The 21,215-nt window shown below is 32.6% G+C and overlaps 2 pseudogenes; both read right to left on the bottom strand.

Annotated features, from left to right (window-relative positions):
- Window positions 1-1,019: 1,019 nt before the first annotated feature.
- Window positions 1,020-2,010, bottom strand: LOC143607372 (acyl-CoA--sterol O-acyltransferase 1-like; annotated as a pseudogene).
- Window positions 2,011-3,254: 1,244 nt separating this feature from the next.
- On the bottom strand, window positions 3,255-4,207 carry LOC143607373 (protein SENSITIVITY TO RED LIGHT REDUCED 1 pseudogene; annotated as a pseudogene).
- Between the last annotated feature and the right edge of the window lie 17,008 nt (window positions 4,208-21,215).

Genomic DNA, 21,215 nt, shown 5'->3' with positions numbered 1-21,215 from the left:
TCCACCAACTACAGGCCATGCCATGCACGTCCTCCGACAGGTTGGTGAGTAGGCAGCGGCTAATAGTGACATACAGTACAAGAGCGTGCTGCTCGTCATACTGTTGTCAGTGAGCTGTCGTATCCTTGGTCAGATCTTTTGTCCATACCTCGTCAGGTACAGTACAAAAGATCCTCCAGTATCATACGGACTGGCTCATTTGGGCGGGAGTTCTCCCGGCTTTGCGCGGGAGTGTTCCCGGCTTGCTCATTCCTTCTTCAGGTGACTACTGAATTATTTAAGAGTTAAGTGCCTTGTGCGTGTAGCTTTGCTGCGCAGGTAGCCTTCCCTGATGGCTTGTATCCGCAGCTGCGGGAACAGGCAGAGTACTTCACCATTGGGAGGCTTTTCCTGCGGGAACAGCTTGCGTACTGCGCGTAAGGACGTCACGTCTCTGAGCATGGTGGGTCCTGCGGACCCAGTTGGTTTCTGCGCAGACGTCCCTCTTAAAGGTGAGTCTTGTGGGTCCAACTGGGCTCTGCTGGGACCTACCTCTTCAAGTCCCCCCAGTCCAATGTTCTTCTCATGAATTTAATAAGTGAGGTGAACTTTTGGACTTAAGCAAAGGGTTTTGAAAAGGGTTTAGTTTTAAGGTTTTCCATGGGGATTCTTCCCGCGGAAGTCCTAATGTCACGTGCAGAAATTCCCGACTTTTCTGCTTGATCTATGGGTATGATGCGGGTAGGTCTGTAACCTCCTCGCAAGTCAGGAGCGTTGAGTACCTCTTGTGTAGATTCTCCATGAGGTTTTGGTAGTTTTGAACATAGTGATCAATTATGTTAAACAACCAATTCCATCTTGGAGCTTCAAACAATCTAGTTCTCGACGTTCCCGCTATGCGGGGATGTTATTCCCGTTTCCACAAGCATGGCCCAGAAGATCCTTCTTGGTTTCAATTCCCTGCGAAGTGCTAGGTATGTGAAGGGTTTTGCCTTGACACTGTACCCGCACTCGCCTTGACAACTGGGCTCTGCTGGGACCTACCTCTTCAATAACCAAAATGACGTACCAAAGAACACATCCATATGTTAATGTTCGAGACACAACAGTGGGCATATGCAGTCTCCCTTTAACCACTCTTTTGATACTAATTTCAATACTCACTAACACACCATGCAACAAAAAGAAGCAAGTAACTTCACCACTAGGTTTCAGTCTCCCAATATTATAGAACACGAACTCGTGCATCAGCCCCAAGACAAGAAACGTCGTGATAACTGCGACGAATGTGGCATGTTTTCTTGACATTAAACGCAAAGATAACGAGTGGACCGGATCATATATGGTTGGGTGTAGAATGCTAGTGACCATGAGGTTCCACCTTTTGCCCCAAAAGTCTTGGAGTGAAGTAGTCAAGTAAGGCTCGTTAAACTGCGGCTCGAACTCTACTTGCAGTAGAGTTCGAGCCACATATGCAAACATGGCGAGCACCAGCTCGAGCATGAAGTATATATGGAAGCAGAACAATGTCATCTTCACCATTGGATGTATATATTGGTTATAATCATACACCTTAAGTAACACCACAAACAACACAACCTTCACTAGAAACACTTTCTTCGCGTTTTCTTTAACTTTTTTAACCGAACTTGAATTCGAATGGATAGATGTGATCTTGATTGGGAGGCATGCGGTGGCGACGAAGCGCGAAAATGGGAGGGGTGTATGGGTTGAAAGAGGGCCTTTTCCAAAAGCAAAGAGAAGAAGTTTGAAGTTTGCAAGCCATGCAATAAAGAAAGAGGTTAAACCACCAAGGTGCATGGTGGTTAGTTTAAGTGGGAACCATATAAAGAGGCATATGACAATGGTTAAAGCCAAAAGTCTAGTGGTACCCTTTGGTATGAACTTGCCTATGGTGTAAGAATATATGAGACATACAAAGACTAATATCCACACCATAATGAAGTTGCCCACCTCTCCATTCATGGTGATTGCTTAAGGTTCTAGTTTTAATCAAGAAAATGAATCAAATTTATATACATATACATACATATATATATATATATATATATATATATATATATTCAAAATTGTAGTCTTTATAATATAAATTGCTTCCATAATCCTATTTTTCGTCGTCTATATCATGTTTTGATTTATATATATATTTTTTGTTTGCATTTGTTTATATCTTATCTAAAATCTATAGGTAAGTAGGACATAAGAAACCGATATATGTTGATAAAACATTTTTTACTAGAAGAGTAGGTGGCTACATATAATTGAAGTAAGGAAAATTGAAAATAAATAATCCCAACTTTTTCGTATTGGCCGATAATAATCTCAAATTTAAAAATCACTACTAGCGGTCCCAACTTTCAACTATTTTTGTCTCAATGGACCTCCGTTAAAAAACACTTAACGCCGTTAACTTTTTTTTCCGAGTTTCAAACCGATGTTTTAGGGCTTTTGGTCAGAAGAACGATACGATTCGATTAATGTAAAACTTATCTCGAGATGGTGCGTGATTCAAATGACTTATTTTTTTGTTAATTGGAAATTCAAACACCCGGAATGAAACATTGTTTCGTCGCTTGGATCATCGTTTTGAGATAAGTTTTACATCGGTCGACTCGTATCGTTCTTTCGATCAAAAACCCTAAAACATCAGTTTGAAACTCGGAAAAAAACATAACGACGTTAAATGTTTTTTAACAGAGGTCTATTGAGACAAAAATGGTTGAAAGTTGAGACCGCTGATAATGTTTTTAAAGTTTGGATTATTATCGGCAAATACACAAAAATTGTGATTGTTTATTTCCAGTTTACCTTGAAGAAATCAAGGTTGAGGCTTCGAGTATCATGAAGACAAAAAGATATAGATTTAATAGTAGAATAAGTGGTGCGTGAGTTAGGCGTTCTAAAAGAAGGAAAATTAAAACAGAAATTGTAGACAGAAATCAATAGGGTGAAATATTGATGCAAAAATGGATAAAAATGAGTTTAAACAGCCGGTCGGGTTAGATGTCAGGTTAAATGAGTTCGGTCCAAAACATGTTCGGGTGAAAATATTTTTTTCACTTTGGTTGAGTCAAAACCGCTCGGACACAAACTAGCTTGAGTTAGAATCAGACATTTTTAAGAAACTGCAGATGAATACTAAACCTTATTATATATCATTTCTCAAATGCCCTGCAAAAAAATAAATACTAAACCTAATTATAATATATAAATACTTCAACATTATATAGAAGATCAAGAATGAATTCAAACTAGAAACAAAAAGCTTTCTGAGTATTGTAGTCCTCCCATCATGAATACAGAATGAATACAACATACAAAATTTTAGCATAATAATTGTAAGTCCGTATCGCGATCAACACTAAAAAAATGCCAACTTGAACCTTGAAAAGCCCGAAAATAATCATCCGAGACGGTAGATACTTCAAACTCTTTAGAAAACGGTCTTACCGCAAGTAAATGCTTCCTCGAGTCATCCAAGGTCGAATCTTGGAACACAGACTGATGCTGCTCATACTTCTCGAAACTGTTCCCAAACAATATTATTTTGTTCAAACTGTCATGTCTCCAATTCGTCTTTAAAAGATTATCGTATAGCTCGGCTTCACAATGTGGCATGAAAAACAGAATCGGGTCGACAACTTTTCTCATACCCTGCTCGTTAACCGAAAGAACACGACAGTTTAGCTCCTCCAAAACCTTTGACTCGGTCGACGAAATGATCGGATCAAAGACTTCTATTTCTCCGATCCAATCAAGTTTTCTTTTCATGAGAACAGCAAGACTGAGCTGTAAACAAGGCGAGTCAAAGGATTCAATGCTGCCAATACCGTATATCACCATGTTTAATTTGTGTTCTGATTTTGTAATATTGGAAAAACAGTCTGCGGCTTCAGAAGTAAGGATTTGATCAAGAAAAACACTAAAGAACTGGGATTTTTCAAGCCTTTCGATACAGATTTGCATCTTCTGCATTAGTTTCAGTTCTCGTTCGGGGCTGGTTTCGAGATCAGTAGGAGTCCAATGTGTTTGTTCTTGCTGTTGCTTTGCAGATTTAAGCTTAGGAAGTCTTCGTTTCTGGTTCTTGCGACGTGGCAAAACGATTGTCCAGTCATCATCTTTGACCACTTTGTGCGGGTCGGGTAACACGTGTTCTGCAGAAGCAGCCATTGTCTTAATCAAGACCAGAATAATCTGTAACATTCAGTGACCACAAAATCAGAAACAGATCAACATAACAAAATTTATTATAAAACTACAGCAAACTTGACTTATAAGAGTCTTGGTTTAAAAAAGCATCAGGCGCTCTAAGCATTTTGGTCTCAAACGCCGATGCACACGTGTCTATGTACAACCTAATAAGCTATATGTAGGACGAGCAATAACTGGAAACCGACAAAACCAAACCAAAACTAATCGAACCGAAAATGAATGAAACCAAACCGAAACTAACCAAAAACCGATTAACGGAAATCAATCGAACCGAAAATTAATGATAACCAAAATTAACCTAAAAGCTAAAACCAAATTAACTGAACATCAGTTATCAGTTTTTTGCTTAGTACTCTTGGTTAACCAAAATTAACCAAACCGAAAACCGACGAAAGCGAACCGGAATTAACCATAAACCGAAAACTGAATTAAGCGAAATCAGTTATCATTTTTTTGGTACCCTCAGTTAACCAAAATTAACCGAACCATTCCTATTTTCATACACTTGTAGCTTTTATACCTGCAGTTCATGCATTTATACCTCCATTTCATGTATTACACAGCAAAAAAATTTTGCCCAAGTTTGGTTTTGGTTATTAACCGAACCAAATATATGACCGACAAACTAACCGAATAAACCGAACCAATTAAGTAATTACCGATTGGTTAATTCAATTGAGGCTAATAACCTAACCGAGTCGTGCACACCTCTAGCTCTGTGTACAACCAAAAGCTGCATATCTCTAGTCTGTGTTTATATATAAACCTATATATCAAGTAAATGATAATTTCTCCATCCTATCCTTAGGTTGCTTTTACACATAAACCTCCTACTGAAACCCTAATTTTGACTTAATACTATCGATCAAACGAACTGGATTCTGATTCAAATTTCAAACACAGAACACTAACCAAAACTAGATCAAATCATCCTAGTACAAGCGCACAACAGTAAAAATCAAAAAATCAAAAGCATTTGAGGTTTAATATCAACAACATATAAACAATCAAATCAATCGCATGTCATTCAACCAAACGAAAAAAACATAATTTACGAACAGGCTACCTTAACTCGATAGCCACAGGAGAATGAGTCAGTGACTCAAATCATATGAAATCAGTAACACTAATATTCAATTCATGTGTTTATATCGAAAGTGAACCTTTTATTTTAATTTTAGAGATAAATGCAGCGAGTACTCCTGTGTCAACACCCTTTCGCACTTTAAGCACATGTGCCGTGCATTTTTTTTCCGTGAACCGAACGTTAGGAATACTATGAAAAGACCCTTATACCCTTGCATTTGGCGTCCGTGTGGTTATGTAACATAAAACCTTTGAACCAAGCGTTAGGAATACTGTGAAAAGACCCTTATACCACCACCACGCCTGCAATGTGGTGTACAGATTCTAACAGAATCGATAAACAATACACTGAGATTACGTATCCCCGTGATGAATAAAAAGTGATACACACAAAAAGTTCAGTTTTTTGAATCATCAAATGAGGTTTCGCAATATTATAAGTAATTGAATTATAATCACAAATGCAAATTCAAGTTGCATTTTGAAGGGACATTTCATCGAACACTTGGTGTGCACAATTTTATATTGCAATTACAAACCAATTTTATTAGTTTCAGAAACTAAAATCCAAATACGGCAAGGGTACGGCAAAAAATATATAAAATATATATATATAAATATATAATAAATAGCTATTTATAATTTTTTTATGAATTTATAACGTCAATTTTAAACCTTTTATCAGTTTATGTATAGATTTATAAGTTTAAGGACCAAATGTAAACTAGTAAAGATAGAGAGGGGTTAATTATTAAAATACACAAACTAATTTTACACTTATGTAAAAGCAATCAAGTTGCTGGGACTAAATGTAAACTGTTAAAAAAGAAATGGGTTAATTGTTAAAACACTTGAAAACTTATTTAAACCCTAAAATAACAAACAACACGCAACCATCATGTTCTCTTCTTCTTCCTAACTTCAGGCAAGTATTTCCGGCAGAAATTGCAGGCATTGGCGTCGGTTTTGCCGCCAGAAACGTTTCTGAAAATTCGAATAAGCCGTACCCAAGCCCAGAGACGTATTACGGTCCGGCCCCGGTTTTCAAAAACGGACGGGAAACGTTTCGCCGGCATATCAAATGCACGTCACCGGGGACGGGGACTCCACATGCTTAGGTGTTTCCGTGCATCATAGGAAACAGAAACAAACGGGTAACAAGTTGCATTCATAACTCTCTTTTTAATGGCAAAATTAAGTCATTTAAAAATTAAGCCGGCTTAATTGAGTTTAAGCTTAAAAGTAAGCTCGTTTAATAAACGAGCCCGAGCTTCACTTATGGATCTCAAGCCAGCTCACGCACTTAAACGAGCCTGTTATTTATATAAGTTTTTAAAATATAAATTTAATAACTACTAATTAGTGTATATATATATATATAATAGGAAAATTGGAATTTAATAATCCCAACTTTCTGTTATTGGCCAATAATAATCCCAACTTTGTTTATTCCCTATAGTGGTCCCAAATTTAAAAAAGTTGGCTCTCAATGGTCCCCCGTTAAAAAAAACTAACGGCGTTAAGTTTTTTCCGAAATTCAAACTGATTTATTAGGGCTTTTGATTGGAAGGAGGATACGAGTCGATTAGCGTAAAACTTAGCTCGAAATGATGTTTCAAATGGCTTGATTAATGCTTCAAATCGGGTGTTTGAATTTAAAATTAACAAAATTAAGTTGTTTGGAGTATCGTTTCGAGCTAAGTTTTACATCAATCAACTCGTATCTTTCTTCCGATCGAAAGCCATAAAAATCAGTTTGAAATTCGGAAAAAAACTTAACGCCGTTAGGTTTTTTTTAACGGGGGACCATGAAGAGCCAACTTTTTAAAATTTGGGACCACTGGTGGGAATAAACAAAGTTGGGATTATTATCGGCCAATAACAGAAAGTTGGGATTATTAAAATCCAATTTTCTTATATAATATTATGAAAAAAAAAAACAATAACAAAATAATATTATATTATTTTATAAGTAAAATTATAATTGAATAAAAATATATACAAAAATATATAAAAATAATTAACAAATAGTAAACGAGCAGAGCCGAGCTCAGCTTTGAAAATAGAGCTTGAAACGAATCGAGCTCGAGCTCCGTGTGAGTTAAACGAGTCGACTTGAAAATCAGCTTACAAACCGAGCTTAAGCTTTGAAAATTGAGCTCGAAATGAGTCGAGCTTGAGTTTGAAAATCAACTTATGAACTGAGCTTGAGCTTTGAAAATAGAGCTCGAAACGAGCTGAGCTCGTTTGCACCCCTAATCATGGGGCCATAACATTACAATTCATGACACATTTGGCGTAAGGAAACCAAAAGAACCAAAAGAATCAAACACAAAGGGTATAAAGACGTGTTAGTTGTTAAGACACAGTTTCTCATGTTTGGTTGCTTTGCATGAATCAAATTTTACTGCAGTTCATTCTAATTATGTGAACAGTAACTTTTCAACTTTACAGAAAAATCACTGTATTTCTCTCATCTCCACTCACAACACCTTAAATTACCCCTACATTATAAAAACACCACTCACTGAATATGATGGACAGAATATGAATGCTCTAACAAAGTTGTGTCAAGCCCAAATGGATGAAATGATGAAAAAAAACATTGAATATTATATATATTACAATTTTTAAAAAGAAGTTATCTCACAAAGTTATTATTCATTTTAAATTGTGCATGAAACCTTGTATACTATGCTCACTATGTTATACTTTTAGTTTGTGTACTATATGTTATACACTATGTAATCTTTTTTTTTACATTTGTTAACACCTTACAGATATGTGTCTTTTTTGTCCGCTAGTGTATTAAAAAATATTAGTTTTGATGATTGAATCAAATGCCACTCAGACTTATATAAACTATTTCATTTGGTTAGTTACCAACACAAGTATAAATATTTTGAAGTTCACTAGAGTTATTGAGCAACTTTCTTTATAAACAAATCCACTGTTTTTTGCTTCATGTTAAAATAAATACTTTTTTATTAGTTTATTAACCAACCAGATAAAGTTTTTTTATCATTCTTTATAAAACCAAATAATTAACAATCTAATAGAGAATTTTTTATATTTCACACGGGAGTTACGTTGCTTAACGTGTATGTGTGGTTTAACGTTTTCAAGGCTGTTTTTGATGTTGTTTAATGTCATTGCTACAACTTTTCTTACCGATACCTAACCTTTAGTACCATTAAAAAAAACTTGCTTATATAAGAACGTAACATGTAATGTTTGTGTCAAAATATGTTTGAATGTTGATTCGTCTAACGACTAAGGCATTACATTGCTAAAACTAGACTGCTTTGTTTTATATCAAAATGATTTTTTTCACAGTTTACCCCCGTCACAACGTGGGGGCACATTACTAGTTTTGTTACAAAACATTGACACTCATATACAAGACTTTGTATTATTATTATTATTATTATCGTTATTGTTAGAGTTAAACGTTATTTATTTATTTATTTTTTCAAATGGTTTTTTTATGGATATTAAGAGCATCTCCACCCATTGGTTTTTGTTAACATAGCATGACGTTTGAATTGGTTTATGGGTGGAGACAAACGTTTGTGTTACGTTTGGTTTGCATTCTCAAACGTTTGGGAGGTGGGTTTGTAGTGGCCCCATCACAACCACTACACACAAATAATATATATATATATATACATATTTATTATATTTTAATGAGGTTTAGATTGGTTTATGGATGGAGGAAAAGTGAGGTTTTTTGATAAAAAGTTTAGAATATGATGTGACGATAAGGTGGACGTTTGAATTGGTTTATGGGTGAAGATGCTCTAACATGTTTAAGACTCTATGTAATGGTATGTGAGTGTGACCACGTTAGCACCATGCTGACATGCACACTAGGTTAAGTAGGTTAGTATGAGAATCTACAGGTACAGCTAGCGTTGAAGCAAAGACTACCTAGCGGAAGACTGACATCCCAGCCGTTTATGTTTTAAGACACTTGTAATTTAGTTTAAAACTTTTAATCAAAATTATGAACAAGGTTGTATGACTTGGTGTTTTCCATTGCGTTTTCAATGAAATTTTCTATGTTTAAGAGTTGTGTTACATGTGTAAACCCAATCGTTGAAACCCACGGGTTTGGGGAGCTTTCGAAATTACTAACAATTATTTTTCCGCAAACAAAAGTCTGTTGATAAATGTCTTCACTAATGAATTGCTGACGAAATTGCTAACAACTGGTATCACAATTATACAACAAAAGTAAACTTCTCAAATATTTAACTTCATTTTATTATGACTTACATATAAATATATTTTACATTATATCTTTGGATCATTCCACATATGCATAAAATAAAACAAAACATTTATATTACGGACATGTTCTCTTGATATTTCAACTGAGACGCGTCTAAATTAAATTAATAATGATTTTTTTCCTGTCGTTTTAATAGACTATGGTATATTGTGTCATAGAAGATCATAACCTCTATGAAAAACGCTCTATATATTAATGTTAGTACTCTAACAAAATAAATATTTGATTGTGCGTCTCTTTACCCTAAAAACAAAGTTTCTTTCTTCGTTATAGCATTCCGCCGCTTGTAACCCAATCAAGTCTTGTTTCTTCTTACAAACACAACAAGTTCTTTCTTTCTTTTACAAACAAGATCAAAACCCTCTGTCGTGCAAATGAAGACTCCAACAATACTTCTCTATATCGATATGGTTTTCTCACAACGATATCCTGGATTTCTTATCTCGTTCAGTTTATCATATATCATTCTATTTATTCTATTTACATGCATAAAAAAACCAATTGCAATTGTTTTTCTGTAATTAGCATTTACATACACATTTGATCCAAAAAACAAATATATGGTTATCATTACGGATGAGCTCGGTACCGATTCCAAATTCCCCGATCCCGAGTTTTTAAAAAATTGGTAATGCTACGGATAATGATTGATTCAGTAACGGTGTCAATCCAAAATTTTCCGTTTCCGATACCACTTGCACATCCCTAGCTATTATAATCTAGATTAATAATTTGGCTTTCAATTATTGTTAAAATCAAAGTTAGACTACTTTTCTAGATTAACATGTTGATATCATATCAAAATTATCTGGTAGTTGATCTTTAGAAAGTGCTTAGTATTTCACTTGTTATATATATATATATATATATATATATATATATATATATATATATATATATGCAATTAGTATTTTTTTTTTAGAAAGTGCTTAGTGTTTCACTTGTTTTATAGTCTGGTAATAAATGTTTACATATTATAAAGTTGATTCCTGAATTTTTTTTAAAGTATATGATATATGTGTCATGATGAACTTGAAGCACATATAAAAAAATCCACAGCCTTTATATTTGAAACAATAACTAAAAAAACAATAAGATAATTGATGATTAGCATGTATATCATATTTACAATCTAAAAATGTTGTATGTTTTATTCTTTTAATTACCAAATATTGTAAAAGTATAATATGTGATATTCACTTTAATCAAGCATTAATTTATTATCTTTGGGCTGATATTAATGTTCATTGTTATAGTTGTTATTACCTCATATTTTAATGTTACATTTCATTTTAATTGAACTATTATTAAATTTTTAGGAATAATATTTGACCATCGTAAAACTAATTACATAGATTATCATGGGTCAACTTATACATAAAAGAAATCAACGAAAAATTTAGGCTGTAACAAGAAAAAGGGGAGAAAGTAATCAATTTTTTTTTGTAAGATTATTAAAATAAAAACTAAAATTAACACCAAGGTCTTGGGTTCAAGTCTCATTACCAGCAAGAAAAGAAATTTACCTTTCAAAAAAAAACATGCAATAAATTATAAAAAAAATATTAGTTATTTTACTAATTGCATTATCATTTTTCCATTAATTATGTACAATAACTAATGATAAACTTTAATAGAACCAAAAGATTATCATTTATTATTGTTCATATATAAATAATGAAAAACTGACAATGCAATTAATATAGTAATCGACTATAAATGTTCAAAAAATATATTATTACAATTTTCTAATTCTTTTTATTTGTTAGATTTGTGTCTTAACTTTAGTAGCTAGCACCTAATTAACAAACTCTATATTTCTTCAAAAGTTATTATATATTTACCTTATATTTCGGTAAAAGTAGTTGATGAAAAGATTATTCCATTACAGAAAAAAAGAAAAAAAAACAGTCTGTTTTCTAAATATTATATATAATAGTAGGTAGAAACAAAAGGTTTTCGCTATATCAAAATCATTTTCATCAAAACTGAAGTTATACTCAAAGTAAAAAACTATGATTAACAAACAAATCTAAAAAAAATTGGTTACAGATACAAAATAAACACACAAGAAGCTACATCATCACTTGTTGAGAGTAGTTAATCAAGAAGGAGTTTTCTCCCAAAATCTTTTAGCCAACAGAGTGAAATTGTGTTAAGTGATGTGAAGGCAGGAAGACACATATGTATACACACACAACAAGAGCATGACTTGTATATTTAGGGGTGTAAATAGAAATATTTTCAAATTGATATATTAATCATTTTCTGTCAACTTTAAATTCGAGAATTTTCTCACTATCAAAATATATCTCATTTCATAGAATCATTATATTTGACCAACCTAATTAGTTAAACATTTAAATGTAAAATAAATCTCATAAATTGTTTACCTTAAATATTTTATGAGAAACAAAATTACTTCTAACTTTATTGCATTTGACTAACCTAATTAGTTAAACATATAAATATAAAATAAATCTCATAAATTGGTTACCTAATTAGTTAAACAATGATACTATGAAATGGGATATATTTTCATAGTGAGAAAATTATCAAATTTAAAATTAATAGATAATTATTAAATATTAATTTGAAAATATTTCTATTAACATCTTAAAGATACAGCAAGTCATCTTTTTTACTCCTTGTTGTATATATGTGTGTGTCTTCCTCCCTTCACATTACTTATACAATTTCATTTTGTTGGTTAAAAGGATTTTAGAAGAAAGCTCCTTCTTGATTAACTACTCTCAACAAATGATAAAGTAACTCCTGTGTGTTTATTTTGTATTTGTAACCAAACTTTTTATTAGATTTATTTGTTAATCTAGTTTTTTAGTTTGAATAAAACTTCAATTTTGACGAGAATGGCTTTTTTATAGCCAAAACATTTTGTTATCATATTGAAGTCGCATGTTACCTACTATTGCATTTAGAACAAAATACTCTTTTTGTGTTATGAAACACATACCTACTATATATTGTATTTAGATTATCATGAGTCAACTTATACATAAAAGAAATCAAGGAAAATTTTAGGCAGTAACAAGAAAAAGGGAAGAAAGTAATCGATTTTTTTGTAAGATTATTAAAATAAAATCTAAAATTAACATGCAACAAATTATAAAAAAAATATTAATTATATCACTAATTGCATTATCATTTTTTCATTAATTATGTACAATAATCAATGATAATCTTTAATACAACTAAAAGATTATCATTTATTATTGTCATATATAAATAAAAACTGACAATGCAATTAATCTAACTAATATATTAAAGTAAAACCAATTTATTCACTTGCTCTTCTTCTAGGGTGTCCATCTAATGTTTCATGTCATCGATTTTCCATGGTTATAATTTCCACCTAATTAATCAATTAATTTCAATCCTAATGCTAATTAACATTTAAACCAATTTATACCACAAGCATTGGTAAAACTTAAGATTTAAAGTTTTAAATTCATAACTTAACATTTTTTTTAACCAAACTAAATATAAAAAATTTCAATGTTTAGATTATATGTAAAGAATTTTTATGATAGCTATATATATATATATATATATATATATGACGTTTGAAATTTTTTCCACCCGTGTGTAGCACGGGCCACTATCCTAGTTATATAGTAATTAACTATAAATGTTCAAAATTTTTATTATGATCAATGGTTTATGAGATGGTAATTGTATATTTATATTATTACAATTTTTTAATTCTTTTTATTTGTTAATTTTGTATTTTAACTTTAGCGGTTAGCACCTAATTAAAAAACTCTATTTTTCTTCAAAAGTTATTATATATTTACCTTATATTTATGTAAAAGTAGTTGATGAAAAGATTATCCCATTACAGGAAAAAAAAATATGTTTCTAAATATTAAATATAACTAGTTTCAGAGCCCGTGTCACCCACGGGATAATTCAAATTATAAAATTATAAGTAAAACAAATAATTACATATCGTGTATGAAAAAAATATATTACATCTATACGTGTATTTATACAATGTGTACATAAATTGATTTTATTTATATCAAAAAATGTTATTTTTTATTTATATTTATCAATTTACCACCCATTAAAGGAAAGTAGAACATTAAATTGTAACAATGGATGTTCTTCAATAACTATGTTTTTCTAAGATACATTATGAAAAATATTTTGATAAGTTTCAGAAGGCTTCTCAACTTTGTCATAATGACAACATAATAAACAGCATGTTAACCCATTCAATTTTGTGAATATTTTGTTTTATTTGAGCATAGTTTAGCATGTCATGCTTCCCATACAATGTTCTGATCATCATTGAAAGAAAAATTAATGTTGACAAAAATATTTCAAATTTGATAAAAGTTAAGCATTGATAGGCATGGGGGTGGCATGTCGAAAGTGTTCGTAATGTTTTCTTAAATTTTAATAGTTGAGGGGAAAATAGTCAGTTTGTCAAATCCCGAACCTTTTGATTATTTCAAAAAATGCCCTTAAAAATAAATTTGAAACCCGAATCATGTTTAAAATTTTAACTTTCATACTTTTGACATTTTAAAGTCAACACTTTGAACCCATAACAAATTTGACGATAAATTTATTTTGCATTCTCAAACTTTTAAAAATACTCAAAATTTTCATTTTTGACCCTAACAAATTTTGACCAAAATGTAGTTAACTTGTACCAAACAATCTATTTACCAACTTTTGACTCATAAAATTAAATTTAAGTTCCACAAAAAAACCCGAAACAATTTTCATTTGAGAAACATGATTTGTCGTTGATTTTTGGAATTCACCAAATTTTTGAACATATAGTAAAATAATATGTTAATATTTATATTTATAAAAATATATAGATATTATATAAATATAGTGTAAAAGGAAGTGAATAATTATTGATTTATTATATATATTAGGGTATATTAGTTTTTGAATGAAAAAATTATAAGAATTAACCAAAATGACAAGTGTCCACATTTATTTTACTTTATTAGAATATATAGACATGTAGATAGTAGGTAATAACAAAAGGTTTTCGCTCTATCAAAAGTCATTTTTATCAAAACTGAAGCTATACTCAAAGTCAAAAACTATGATTAAATAAACAAATCTAAAAAAAGTTTGGTTACAAATAAAAAATAAGCACACAAGAAGTTACAATATCAATTGTTTAAAGTAGTTAATCAAAAAGGAGTTTTCTCCTAAAATTCTTTTAACCAACAAGATGGAATCGTGTAAGTGATGTGCATGGAGGAAGACATATATATATATACACACGCGCACACACACAACAAAGAAAAGAAAGATGACTTGCTGTATATTTAGGGGTGTAAATAAAAATATTTTCAAATTGATATATTAATCATTTTCTGTCAACTTTAAATTTGAAAATTTTCTCACTATGAAAATTTTATCTCATTTCATAGAATCTTGACCAACATAATTAGTTAAACATATAAATGTAAAATAAATCTCATAAATTGGTTGCATAATTAGTTAAACAATGATTCTATAAAATAGGATATTTTCATAGTGAGTAAATTCTCAAATTTAAAGTTGATAGAAAATTATTAAAATATTAATTTGAAAATACTTCTATTCACACCCCTAAGGATACAACAAGTCATTTTTCTTACTCCTTGTTATATATATATATATGTCTTCCTCCCTTCACATCACTTACACAATTTCATCTTGCTGGTTAAAATAATTTTTGAAGAAAGCTCCTTCTTGGTTAACTAATCTCAACAAATGATAAAGTAACTCCTTGTGTGTTTATTTTGTATTTGTAACCAGACTTTTTTTTTAGATTTATTTGTTAAACATGGTTTTTTAGTTTGAATATAACTTCAATTTTGATGAAAATGGCTTTTCTTATAGCCAAGTCATTTTGTTATCACATTGAAGTTGCATGTTGCCTACTATTGTATTTAGAAAAAGACTTTTTTTTTGTGTTATGAAACACATACCTTAGATTATTAGTATTTTACAAAAAAATGAAAGAAAAAAATGAATAACTAAATCAAAATCAATCACTTTTTGGTTTTTCATTTTGGTGTAGGGATAAATCAAAATTTAAAAGGTTTAAGGGTCTGCTTCTTTTAAGTCTGAATGAAACCATTCAGACACACACCTCTTATTCGCTCAACTACAGAGTGTTTGGTTGAAGAAAAAAGTAACATCTTAATGGCTGAATGACCTCTTTCCTATTCAGCCAAAAAACATCGCTGAATGGGAAAATTGCCCTAACTGCCCTTCTCCTCCTTTCTCCCCTGCTGTTATCTGCGCATACCACCATCATCATCCTCGCGACCACTCTTTCAATTTCTACCTGATTCGAAGCATATCCAGGTAAAATTTATATTTCATAATCTATTTTTGCTCTTCGGTTTCCCTACCTTCTGTCGATTCGTCTATTTTTCTACTCTTATGGTTCGAACGGCTAGGTTGTGAACGAGTTAGGGTTTGTGAACGAATTAGGGAATCTGCTTTTATTGTTGATTGCATTACAAATTAATCAACATCTATAAATCTGTGAGGTAGCTGATAGTATATGACACTTTCTTATAAACAAAAGTATTATGGATATTGGTTAATCGGTTAACACAGTTTATTCGGTTACAATTACTTTTCTTGATCATGATTAATTTCTAAATTTCTATTGTTCAGATGAGCAAAACTTTGATGTTTTTAGGGTAATGGAACCCACTATCATGGACCATGAAAATTGTTGAAATTGTGTTCATTGCACTTGCCAATAGAGGAGTGAGTACTGAGTAAATATTTATTGCATCTAAATATACATGTGGTATTACGTTGATGTTTCTTTCAGATAAATTTATAGAACTTGGTTATTGTGTAGGGTAAACAACTTGAGGGTGGTGATTTTGACCCAAGTGATTCTTCTAAGGTAATAAATGTAATAATTGTTGTTTTAAGAGCCGCTAATCAATTTTGTGTAGTCTATCTTGTTCAGCATTTTCATGTTATAGTTTTGGTTTTTTGTTTTAGGTTCGTCTCGTTTTGTTGACAAGTTGGCAAGCAATAATTCTACGTTTCCGTTGACAAGTTGACTTTTTCGATAAGTTAATACTTCTTTTTGGATAATTTCAGGTTAGACGAACCCAAATATGCGTGGATGTTACAAGATTTTGTTCAAGAACAAAAAACAAGGATAACTAACTTTTTTTTAAAGGCCATTGGTTTGCACATTACTAATTGTTGTTTTGTTATTTTAACACTTACAGACACTTTCACGTCAGTATGTGTGACATTTGAGCCAAAACAAGGTACACCTCAGTACGTATTTACCGATTAAGCAAATAAACGCCTTTTGCGTAACAAACGAACGATTAATCGAACAGGTCGGGTTATGACCCAGATATCTCGGGGGGCCATCTATAAGTGATATACGTTTAATACAAGCTAAAACATTAGAAATATGGCCTTAAACGAAAACATGCTCGTTTAACTACCCGCTATAGATTTAAACGCGAAATATAGTTACAAACCAAGCATTGTATCATCCGTTAAGCCAAAAAATACTTACCAAACACTTATTTGAAATGTTTTAAGGGATCCGTGAAAATATTTTTGATTTTTACAAACATATAGTATGTTTTTATAATTTTACACAAAACTAGCCGAAAAACACTCATTTTCGCGCTGTTTAACTCACCCGATAAGTTTTTCGCGCCAAAAACCGAACCCGAACTAAATTTGGACCGGGATTTTCGTATTTGGGCTTGAGATATCAGAAACTTGGGCCAAAATGGGCCCAAAAAGGGGCCCATGGACTTCGGCCGCAGCCGCCACCCCCCACCCCCCTTTGTTTTTCTTTCACATATAAACTAGATCCAAGATATTTTCAACATCATTTTCTTGAAAACTCTGGACACAATTCTGCTCCAGCCAAAAACCTTCAAAGCCTAAGGTAAGGAGCTTAAATAAGTAGCTTTTGTACTTGTTTAAACTTGTTTAATACCATAAAAACATGTCTTGAATACTAAAAATCATTCATAACCGTGTAAAAATCATAAAAATGGTCAATAAACATGTTTTGATCATAAACATGGTAAGGAACCTGTTTTTATGGTTTTTTTGGCCATAAACACGGATTAAATGGTTGAAACGACGTTTTTACGGTTCAAAAGTTCGTTTTTGTGCACTAGCCGAAACCCTAAGTTAAGGGCTTTTATGTTGATGAAAAATTGCCTGGTTTGTGATATAAGACTTGTACCTAGATTTCTTAGAAGCACAAGAACCTGAAAACTTGATTAAAAAGTCAGAAACGAGCCAAACCCGCTAAGGTAATGCCGAAACACTCGCTTACGGGCTGTTTAGGTTAAGGTTGTGATGTGCATATTTTTAGGCCTTGAAATTTTTCAGGGACATCAGGGACCATGTCAATGAGTCCCTGTTCAAATTTGGTAATTTTTTGACCATCCGAGAATATTTGGTGAATTTATTACTGAATTGGGACGTTTATTTGGGAAAAATAGCTAAAATACTTCAAAAATTATGAAAATTTTCTGAGAACTCAGATTTGATGTATTTTGATCACATATGAATTTTGGGATCATTTGGATAACTTTAAAGGTGTTTTGTTTATTTGCGTTCGTGTGAATTTTTATAGCCGAATTTGGGCCGAAAAGAATATCACACGAGCTTTTTTACATTCTGTAATTGATACAGGTTGATTTGGGACATGATTTGAGCATTCAGGAAATTTTGTGGAATTTTTGGAAATTGTTTGGGGTAAACGGACAATTTTCAGGCGAAATATAGCTGATAAAATGAATTTTTATAAATTAATAAATCAGTAAATAAATTCCAAAAATATTTTTATAAAAATCTACTTATTTGAATTGATAAGTGGTTAAATTTTCATAATATAATGATTAACGGTTAATTAATTATGCTAATTTGAATATTAGACAAATTCAATTTTTATAGAAACCGGCAAGTTTGCGACTAGCGAACCTGCGGGAATATCAAAACACCAAGAGTGATCAAAAATCATATTTTTGGACTAATTAAGTAAAAACGAACTTTTCTATGAAAAACCTGGACAATCCGGATGGATTGTGCACGTTTCTTCTTAAATCAAACTGAATAAACGGAAACGGGGCCCGTGGCTAATCCGGGACCCCAGTATGTGATCTTTCTTTTTAACTTAATCATTTTGGTAACCAATACATTTACCCAAGCTTATTTCCCCATAACTGTTTTCTGAACGCGTATACGAACAACTTGGCCTAGCTGGGAAAACGAGAATCTGAGCCAAGTTCGGTTTTTAAGTATTAGACATTGAACAACATCACAACCTAAGCCTATTGCCACTTTCTGGGTGTTCCAGCTACACCCAGATTAGTTATACAGCCCAGTTTAGTATTAAGATTATAATAATATTAACATATTAATATTATTATAATATTGATTATAGGAACTACTGATAGCGGACCGAACAAACCACGAGCTGATACGGTACTGATTATCTACTAAACCGTGAGTTTCATGACCCCACTCTTTAAACAGTTTTACGAACTTTTGGGGTGAAAAGCATGTTTGATTTCATTATACATACCTGAAACGTGTATTGATGTGAATTATCTAAGTGCTAACACACGAAAGTCCCCACGATCACAGTGATTAACTTCGAGCCGGTGGCTTGTGAATAGTACTATTGGTTTGACAAACCCAGGCGGGGCCAGCACGGTTGCTGAGACGTTATCCCGTTTGCACATGTCCATATTTTTTTTCGAACCAGCTATGTAGTGTTAGACATAGCTACCGGGGCATGTTGTGGGCGGAAATGGGCCACAGTGGTTGATTGAGCGTGGGAAATGGAGGCACGCGGCACGAACAGTCCAGGCTTCACTGTAGCTTAGCATAATTACATCACATACATCATTTACATACATACATATTATTTCATGATTACAAGTGTTGACTTGTGAATACTCATTACTGATTCTTGAAACTCGTGAAACTCACCAACTCTAGTAGTTGACCCGTTTTAAACTGCTTTTCAGGTGTACCTAAATCGGAATGATTTGGTGATCTGTTACTTGCCCAAGAATGTGTGGTTGATGTTATGTGAATAGAGACAAGGATGTTAGTAGTAAGATTGTATAGTTAACAAATTAATTTGGTTTGTATCACCTAGACTGTAAAACAATGATATAACAAAGAAATGTAATATATTGTAAATTAGTTTGTAATGTTTTTCTATAAATAATGTGTTGATACCAGAGGTGTCTGTTACATTCCCGTTTTACGCTTCCGCATTGTGCTAGTCGGGATGTGACAGTATGCAAATTGTATATGTTCACATAAAACAGAAGCTGTAACACAAGTTAAAGTAGATATGGTAAATGAGAGTTGCTATCAGATAATTAGAATAATATTATGCACATGTATTGGTGTGTATAGATTGGGAATTAGAAACTCCATTGATGTTGTAACTATATTAATTACCATAATTGTATTATGTTATCTTGATGATTTGATGCAATTAGACAATTAAATATCTTTGTAATCTTGTGTTATTTTAATGTCACACATAGTGTGCTCAGAACAGGGTCGGAATGGCTTACATAATTGGAGTGCTCTCGGTCCAGCTTGAAACTATAAACCATCCAAACTCGTCGTCGGCCATGTAACATCTAAACGAATTTAGCTTGTCTTAAATTTGGATTTTGAGTTCTTTTGGTGAAGATGTCAACAACATTGAGGTTGGTTGCTAAGATACTTCAATCTCGTTGATGTTAACAAGAGGTTAAAACTTGGAGAATATCAGATTGGTGTTCCTAATAATCACATGTCTTTTATTCAAAAACTAGCGTTGAATATCATATTATATTGATAAAACTAACGGTCACAGGCATCGCGTTGAAAATTGTCGCCATCGTTGCATCGTGCGGGTTTCCTACTAGTTGTATATAACTTTTAGTTTTAAACACGCATATATTTGTGGTACTTTGAGTTTTTTTATATATTTGAAATCTTTTTAAGTGTTTATCTGAGTAATTTAAGCACCAATAAAAAAAAGAGGGGGGGGGGGGGTAAAGTGTTTGTTTTGTATTTTAACATAAACGTTGGTGACATGAAATGTAACATCGTGAAAATACCCCATCTAGTTTTGGGCCAAAAATGTCAAATCCGGAATTAGAAGGACTGAAAATGAAATTCTGCGCCTTTTCGTATCGCGAAAATGCAAAGAAGGAACATCTTCGTGTATCGCGAAGATGCTGGCACACATTTCAACGTTATCCAGTGACGTGGTGACACGTGGCAGCCTGGGGTTGACATGCAGAATTGCGGCGCCGACTTAAGCAACTTCGCGTATCGCGAAGATGCTCAGGCAAACATCTTCGCGTATCGCGAAGATGCACAAAAACGGGTATAAATAGGGTAGCCACGAGCTCAGTCGTTTTCATCCCATTTTCACACTTTTCTCACACACATAACCTAGGGAGTTGTGCCAAGAGAGTTCTGGTGGTTCTGAGGCTGTTCTAGCAAAGAATCGGGTGTTGTTACGCTGCCGAACGAGCTGTTAATCTTGAAAACGAAGTGCAAGTCGAAGTAAGTGCTGCTGATTCTTAAGTTCTTAAGTCCCGTC

The sequence above is a fragment of the Bidens hawaiensis genome, unplaced genomic scaffold, assembly GCF_021521415.1.
Source record: "Bidens hawaiensis isolate Kalapana, Puna unplaced genomic scaffold, B.hawaiensis_p1.1 tig00081667_1, whole genome shotgun sequence".
NCBI lineage: Eukaryota > Viridiplantae > Streptophyta > Magnoliopsida > Asterales > Asteraceae > Bidens > Bidens hawaiensis.
This window is presented reverse-complemented; position numbering and strand designations above follow the sequence as displayed.